Below are 9,316 nucleotides of genomic sequence, written 5' to 3' on the forward strand. Positions count from 1 at the left end.
AAACTACCATATATAGAGCATCATCCTCAAACCTAGTAGCCTCCAGGATGGAAGAGTTGGAGCAAATGTTGAATTCTAAACCAGCGCTGAGCATGGTAGAGTTAGTGCGAGACTGGGGTAATATTGTGGTAGGCTTGGGACACACTAGATGGAAGGAATCTATACACTTAGACATTGATTCTATATTGGAGAATGAAGACCCTCATGGCCAAAGTTATGGTAGCGGCGCTAGAAGACCCCTTGTAATCATAGGGAGAGCTAGCCTTGCTCCATCGAGATATATAACGACTGAAGTTTGGTATGAATCAAGTGAATAGGTGACTGGAAAAGAATTGAAATGCACATCCCATGCATTACTCTGTTGGCCCAGCAGGGATCCACAACAAAGGATCCAACCTATATTGAGTTTTCTGATGATTAGTGTTTCTTACTTTTAGCTAGTAGCCTTTATGGATTGTCAAGATAATGATAGAGGTCAACATGATATCTCAATGTTTTTAGCTTTTCAAGACTTGATAAGGAAATTTAAATTTTGGTTAGGTATGACTCCACTAGATGGTCAACGAACTTGGTCTCCCTATGGGAAAGTTGATACCATATGGTTCTTTTTCGAACTTGCATGTACAATCTGCCTTTTGAAATAATAGAAGGACCCAAAGCTACCTTACAAAAAAAAATGTTGACTTTGAATCTTTTTACTTCCAATTACTTCTCTCTGCACATTGAAATATTTTATTACAGTGCATATATATGTTTATGTTTTTTCTAATGTTGATATTAAAATTAATTAGGTAACATGGACATTAATATTTCGATGTGCAAAGAGAAGAGGTAATTGAAAGTAATATTGAAATGTATTTAAAAATATATTAAAAAAACCTTTAATGTGCACAATATAATCCATAAATAAAATATCTCAATGGTCATTTCAATTAACTTATTTCAATATCAACAATTTACATATTATATATGCTTTAAAATAATAAAATGTCTAGATATTATATAAAGTAATTGGACATTTAAATTCTTATTGTTATAACATTTTAAGTATTCTTATTTTACATTTTGACTTTTTATTAAGGGAAATTTTTGAATGGATCAAATATTTGTTGGATTTGCATGCTTAAGTTATTTTATTCCATATATTCAAGGGATTTTCAAGAGATTGAGTCCATTTATGCATTCAAAAATGTTGTTTGTGTATGTGTGCATGTGTGCATGTGTGTGTATATATATATATATATATATATAGAGAGAGAGAGAGAGAGAGAGAGATTCCTCTTAACCATCGTATGTCAAGTTCCTACACGGGTGCAGTCTTTGGAGGTGTAATTTTTTTAAGTTTTACACTTACAGGCATCTCAAGAGATTTAATCCCTCTCAACGTTGATCCATGGTTAAGATAATTAGTCCATACTAAAAAGGAATGTTTTGGATATGTCAATTTTACTATGAAACTACCAAAAAAAATATCATGTTAAGTATTTTTCATTTACATACACATATAAAGATCTACAGATTTTTGAAAATTTATAAAAACACAAAATCATAATTTTAATAGCTAATTGATATATGAAAAAATACTAAATAACACTAAAGTAATTATATTCTATTATATTGTAAAATTTACTTATATATTTTTAATATAAAAATTAATTAAGCTAACTAAAAGTTACATTATTATAAAAATTATAAACTAAACACATTGAATTTAAATTGTACCTTGAATATAAATATGACCATCAAAATTTTAGAAAAACAAATAAGTTACATCTTGTTCTTTTCTTCTTATATGCATAATGGAATATAAAAATAAACCCATTGAATTTAATTTAAATTATAGCTTGAATAAAAGTGTGAGAATGAAAACTTAAAAGAAAAAGAGTACACTTTGCTTTCCTCTTTACATATTCATAATGGAATATAAAATGAATGGTATAAAGGAATATATAAAAAAATGTTAACTAATTACGAAGCAAAGAAACATTCTGCGCTATGATACATGCTCCTACGAAGTGCTTTGCTTCGCTACTTTGCACACACAGTTGATTGCTCTACATAAATCAACTAATCAACTAGGAAACAAAAAAGCATTTCAATGAGTCTAATATTTCTTTGTATCTTGCATTTTTCATCTTTGAAACAAAAAAAATCATTTCAACGAGTCTAACATTTCTATGTATCTTACATTTGAAAATGAACGAGGGAAAAAATAAAATGACCTCTTTGTTAAAGCTTTCATTTTCAGTGTTTCTTCAATGTACATCCTGGGGTTATTTTATGCTTTTTATGGTAATATAATTTTTTTTCCAATTAATTGTTTTATTAAAAACATATAAATATAAGTAAATTTCACAATATATGATTGTATTTGCATTTAAGGTATAACTTAAAATTGTTAAAATTGTTTATATAAGTAAATTTCACAATATATGATTGTATTTGCATTTAAGCTATAACTTAAAATTGTTAAAATTGTTTATATTTAGTAAATAATTGGTTTCTTTTAGATTATTCGAAGTGGCTTAGTTTTTTTTTAATAATGGGCATGAGTCACATGCATTTAGTAGATAGTGATGCTTGTATCAATTACTAATTTGACAATTAAGCTATAATAATAAGTTTTCTTATTGTTTTAAAATATTATAACTATATTTTATGAAACATGCTTAGTTTGAAAATACTCAATTTAATTATTTTGAATTTCGGTTTTAATTAAATTTTGTGAATTTTGGTTTTTTTATTAGCCATACAAGTTTTAACCAAATTATATTTTTTTATTGTTTAAATTATAGTTTTAAATACACAAACACTCTCCTAACAAACTTTAAAAACAATAAATTATATAAATTAAATATCTGAAAATTATTAAAAAAAAAAAATCAAATTATTCCTAATAAAAAAATTAACAATTAAACCATTAATTTTTTATTTGTTTTTTAAATATCTAAATTATCAACCATCAAATAACTAAATTGGTTTCACTTATAATGTATCATTTTAATTATAATCATTCAATCCCAAATAAACTGAAATTTACTCTCCATTCACACCCCCTCCACTACCTTCTACCATTACCACTGCAATGACTTCATGTTGCCCACCACCTCTTCATTACCTCCCACCACTGGCCTTGCAATCTCCTCCCACTTGCCCATCTGCACTGGCTTCAAGATGCCCACTACATCTTCATCTTCCACCACTAGCCTGCAATCTCCTCCCACCTGCCCATCTGCACTGGCTTCATGTTGCCCACCACGTCTTCATCACCTCCTACCACTGGCCGCCCAATCCCCTCTCACCTGCTTCCGTTGCTATCAACGTTCAACAGCCACGAACTAAGCCGACTTAAGTCGTTGCGCTAGTAATGTCACTCTTCTGAAGTAAGTAGTAATAAAGATGGAGTACGAAATAGTGAGGACCTGCTCGAAAGAATATCCATAGTAGTTAACAAATCAAATCAATAAAGGAGAGATTTTAATGGTATCTCTGTGAATAACCTCCCTCTCTGAGGTTCTAACCACTATTTATTATCTCAACTCAACAACTCCGGATCGGCGTCCTGATTGAACGCTGACAGTTTGACCAGCACGTCGGAATTGGCCTCCTACATCACTGGTCTCCCTGCTGCACATAGGAGAGGTGCTGACTGATTCCCCGGACCGCGGCCTTTCCATTGAAAGCGGTGGCCATGGCTCGAAATGCTCATGTATCACACATATTGCTCATGGTTTCTCCAGTGGTATATCAATGTCTCACCGTCTGATTGGCAAAACCTTGAAGTATAGTTACGGTAACTAATTGGGAAAATTTGACAGCAACTATTTGGGAAAATTTGACAGCTTGCATTTAAGGTTAGTTTGTATTATGGATAGGTCCTTAAGCATAATTACTGAAACCATTTAAGGTTAGTTTGTATAATGGACAGGCCCTTGAAGTATAGTTACTGTGGAAAATTTGACAGTTTATATTTAAAGCTAGTTTGTATAAAAGACAGCTTGCATTTAACGCTAGTTTGTATAAAAGATAGGCCCTCTGTACACAAACTAGTCAGCCTCTCCAAAGAATCCATTCCCATCCTTTGAGCTACAACATAGGGTATATTCATGGAGTTGTCTAAACAAGGTTTTATAGTATGATTGGGGAAACCTTCAAGTATAGTTGGTGAAACTAACTAGGAAAATATTTCAACTTGCATTGTATAATGGATAAGAGCCTCTGTATCCTCCCTCCAACATTGAAGTCGGTGTCTCCCAAGAATCCATTCCCATTCTTTGAGCTACAGCATAGGGGCTATTCATGGAGTTGTTTTAACAGAGTTATTGCTAGAAAACAATAGCATAATTTTGAGAAAATTTGAAATTTAAAAAAAAACCAATTATAATTGTCAAACTTCAAAATTTTAGGTGACAATTTTTTTGATAATATTAAATCCATTTTTATTATTAAACATTCTCACAATTAAATTAAAAAAAAACAAAACAAAACAAAAAACAACAACTACCAAAATTGTTACCTCTGTACACAACGCCCTATTCATGTGGTTATCGAGTATCACCATCAGCCCTTCATGCAGCCCGCCATTCCATTGCATCTCATTCTCCTATAGGAGGGTGAAATCTCAGCTAGTTACAAATTTAAAATCTATATACTGACCTTATCTATATAGTGACTGTATATATGGATTTAGCAGCCTGAAAGACTTTATGGGCACTTTGGTTGTGCAAGGATTACTTAACAAACTTGTGATTTCATAAATTGTTGCCAGATTTTAGAGAAATTTGATTAAAAAAACCCATTGTAAAAACTTCCAAAAAATCACACTAAAAACAATTTGAATTTAAACAAATATAAATCTAGCAGTATATATATACAACATAACCACATTTAATATCTTATTTTCAAATAAATAAACTCTGCTATCTATTCTGGATTTTTCTGTCATTTCAATCCATAAGCACAACTAATGTTGATAAAAAAAATGTATAAAACAACAAATATATAATTAAATTTTAGAGGTACCAAAATTCAATAGTAAATATATACATATATACAGTCTCACTACCAAACTATCTATTTTCAACCGTGTACACTGCACTGGAAGCTATTGGCATACATATTATCATCAGGAGGAGCATCGAGATTGATTTTCATTGGAGTAACATAATTTTGACCGTAGTATAAACGTTATCCGTTTTTTATTTTTATTTTTGTTTTTTTCCCAGCTAATGTTACTTGTCTGGTACGTGTAAAATGAAATAAAGTGTTAAAATTTATTAATTATCTATTATATCCTTGTTGAAAGAGAATATCAAATATCTTGAAAGTGATTATGAAAGAGAATATCAAATAATGGGTGTTGCATAAAGTGAATACCAAGGATAAAGGGGGTGGATGTGTTATTGCAGATAGAGATAGAGGCTGATTTTTCTAATATTATATTTCTACATCATGGAAGAATTGTGGGATAGGTTTGTTGTTGTTTGTTTGGTTTTTATTGATTTAAGGTGGAGAACTGTTGTATACGTTTCATCCCGTTTGTTTGGTTTTTATTGATTTTAGGTGGTTGATAGCAATAAAGGTATATTTGTTTTTCTAAATAATGGAGGGTAGTGAAACCTTTTATGTTTATTAAAAAGATTTTATTTTTAAGTTAAAAAATAATAACAAAAATATTTTTAATTTAAAGAGTTTTTTTTTAATGCAGGGTAGAATATCTGAATTATATTTATTTTTAAGTATATAATAATGTTGAACAAAAGGAATTATTTAGGATAGTAAATACAAGATGAAATTTTTTTAGAAGAGGTTATAAGATTTGTATTCATTTTGAAATGTATTACAAATTTAAAGTTATAATCACTTTATTTTTTGAAAAGTTGATAACATGACTAGATATGTTATGGATTGAATTTTAAATCTCTTTATAAATTTTATGATGGATTTGAAGTACTATGGGATTGGATGAATTTTAATTTTTTTTTATAATTTTTTTTTGGATTGGAAGTATTATAATATGTTTTGTGTTGATTAAATCAATAAATAAGATTTATTTTTGTTAATATTTTATAATATTTTACAATGTAAATAGGATTTCTTTCAAATATTGCATCAGGAAAAAGTTTTGTGCAACTTTTGAAAATTTTAATAATATTGTATATATTTCTATCTGATACATAAGAAACCACGGTGAATGTCAAATGCAAGATAAGTGTTAGAAATTTAAATGTTTAACATAAAAATATTAGTATTAAAAAATATAGATGTGTGTTCAAAGAGATTGGCCTACCAATATTACTAATATATTTTAAAAATGTATATTTTTAAATCAATTTTCTTAAAAATTGATAGAATTTCTTATAATCATAATTTTGAATTAAAAGTACTTTAATGATTTTTCAAAATCTTAAATTCATTTATACTTAATAATAATAAACACATATTTAAATAAAATAAAATAAAAATACAATCTTAAAAAAAATAAGAACCACAAATTTAAAAAAGAAAAATGGAAACATTAAATAATGAAAGTGCATTTTTATTTATACTTATTTCATTCATAATATTTTAATTTAAAAATTTAATTGGAAAAATGATTTATGGGATATTCTTATTTATATTAATGGGATAAAGATTCTTATAAGATAAATTTTTGGCGGACGCGTTTAGAACCAACAAATTATAAATAATTAAATTATTTATATTAAATTATAAATATTAATAATTAAAAAAAAAAACAAAATATTAAATACATTTATATATTTTAAAATACAATTTTATAATAAATTTTAATCATAATTTTTTGAAAAAAAAAAATCACATTTCTTTTACTATTAAAATATTTTTTTAAACGTTATCAAAAACTTTCCCTTATAACTACTGAACTTTTTTATTTTTTTAAAATATCTGATACTTTCATTTACAACCACTAAAGTTTATTCAATTGACTATTTATGTATTTAGGTTCAGGAGATAGAGATATTTCATATTACAACCATACGCCCCGATCACCACGACAAATTCAGATATCATAAAGATTTTACAATTACTATGATTAATTTTTTAATCTTTTGATACCAATCATCTGATTGACACTGAAAAATTAAAGTGATAACACTTCAAAATTAAATACAAAATTCTCAAAATTTGCATATGTGAAACACGAAGATCGAAATTTGCAGCTGCAGGTTTCAAATAGATTCAAAGGGAACATTCAAAAATGAAAAACAAGATAAAACCAGATCCAAATTTAAGAAATACAGTTATGCATATATATTAAAAAAAAAAAAGTTAATAACTCAACCTTGCAATGGTTTCTGCAAGGCCTGGATCTTGGAAACAAATGTGGGATCCCTGAGACCGTCCCAGCGGACATTAAAGATCCCGTAAGTCTCTTCGAAGCCGGGCTGCCCATTACGAATATAGTAACTCCCCTGCAGAGTCCAGAGCGCCCAGTCGTAATCCCCGGCGGCAAGAAAGGCAAGGAAGCAGTTGATGAATTTGTTATCGCCCACATTCGTTCCTCGCTCATCAATTCCAAACTCGCTGATGAACAGCGGCGCCGGAGGAGATAAGGTTTTGGTAACAAATGCAGTATGGTCCTTTACCCGGGCTGTCACAGTTTGGCAGAGCTTGTCGGCCGGCATATGCTCCCAGGCCTTCCCGTCTGTGAATGAATACCAATGCATCTCATACACGATTTTGTGGGTAAACGGCAGACTCACCGGCTTCGACGCCAAGAACTTAAGATCGGCGTCGTAATTGAGCCCCGACATAATAACCAGCACGTCGGGATTGGCATTGTGGACGGCCTGGGCTCCCCGCTGCATGTATTTGTACCAGTCCGCCGCATTCGATCTCTTGCCTCTCAGTTCGTTGCGCAGACTCATTCCCACGACCGCTGCCGTGCCCTTGAAAGCGGTGGCCATGGCGGACAGCCCCTGGATCCAGACCCCTGGATCGAAATCCGCGTCTCCGAAGAATCCATTCCCATCGTTGGAGCCGCAGCACCAACCAGGTTTACTGATGTGGTTATCGAGTATGACCATCAGCCCCGCCTCTCCCAGCCCCGCGACAACTCGCTTATAGGCGTCCATGAGCGTCAGGTCGAGAAACTCCGGGTTGCTGACAGACATTGTGGCCACTGCGTCACTCAGATTCAGCGAATTCAGGGAAGCTCTAACCGTCAGGTTTCGATTCGCGGGGTTAGTGACCATAAACGTGGCCCATGTGAGGCGCACGCAGTTGAATCCCTGTGCAGTAATGGTGCTCGTTATGTATTTCAATGGCTGCCTGTTCAGCCCCTCCGTGACCATGGGCTCCAAATGCGATACCCAGTTGACGCAGGCGAGCTTTACTCTGGTGCCTGCAGCTTCGTCCACGATCCATCGAGATTTCACTGCAAGAGAACCCGACTCGACGGTGCCGACAAAACACAATAAAAATATGAAGGCAGAGAACATACATAATTTCATCGCCATTGAACTTAGAGGTGGAACCAACTGTTCGCGCCTCGAAGGTTTGTTCTCCTATTGCCGTCGCTTCGGACCTCCAAAGTTTCCCACTGAATCCTACACGTCAGTTTACCTTTATGGAGTCAAATTCACAAGATTAGCAACCTTTTATTTTAATGGATCTGATCAAACCACCGCCACTTTATGGAAATTTGTCGGTACCAGTGATTTGTCGAGAATTCATTGTCCCTATCTGAAAGCTTGCCGTCCTTCGATCGGTGGGCGCAGCAAATGTCAGTGACAGAGTCGGTATGCAGCGGAGGCCATTACCGTTACAATCACCGACACCGCACCACCAGCACCATGAGGACTGGCCCGCAGTTTTACAGAAAGCAGTGAATATTAAACATCTATACGCGTAACATTCATGATTCTTGGGAAATTGGAAGTTTGTGACATTCAAAAAGTATCTTGGAGTTTGGTGGAAATCTTAAGAGTTAATTCAAACTTCACGCCACCTGGGTCGGATTCCCTGAAACAGTACTCCACATAAATATTTATCGAAAACGACGTAACTTGATGTAAAAAGTCCAATAAGGAGTGGGCGTGCTTTTGGGTAGGACAAGATTTTGGACAGCATAAGGTTCAGCACTGTTAACAGTATCAGATTTATCAGGATTTTACCTAGTGGAATGGAAGAATTTGAAGTGATCTTTGTATGGTGATTAAATAACTTATTTTCTAAGATTTATGCACTTGAGTGAAAAACTCCTCTTTCATTATTTGTAAGGTGAGGGTCACGGATATCATATGAAAATGATTCCTTTGGTCACACATGTCTCTCAAGTCTCTTCACCTATGGG

At 32.5% G+C, this 9,316-nt stretch overlaps 1 pseudogene; it reads right to left on the bottom strand.

The window, feature by feature from the left end:
• Positions 1-7,248: 7,248 nt before the first annotated feature.
• On the bottom strand, positions 7,249-8,741 carry LOC149142880 (glycosyl hydrolase 5 family protein pseudogene; annotated as a pseudogene).
• Between the last annotated feature and the right edge of the window lie 575 nt (positions 8,742-9,316).

The sequence above is a fragment of the Pinus tabuliformis genome, chromosome X, assembly GCF_031772625.1.
Source record: "Pinus tabuliformis cultivar Carrire ecotype Pingquan chromosome X, CPIR1, whole genome shotgun sequence".
Lineage (NCBI taxonomy): Eukaryota > Viridiplantae > Streptophyta > Pinopsida > Pinales > Pinaceae > Pinus > Pinus tabuliformis.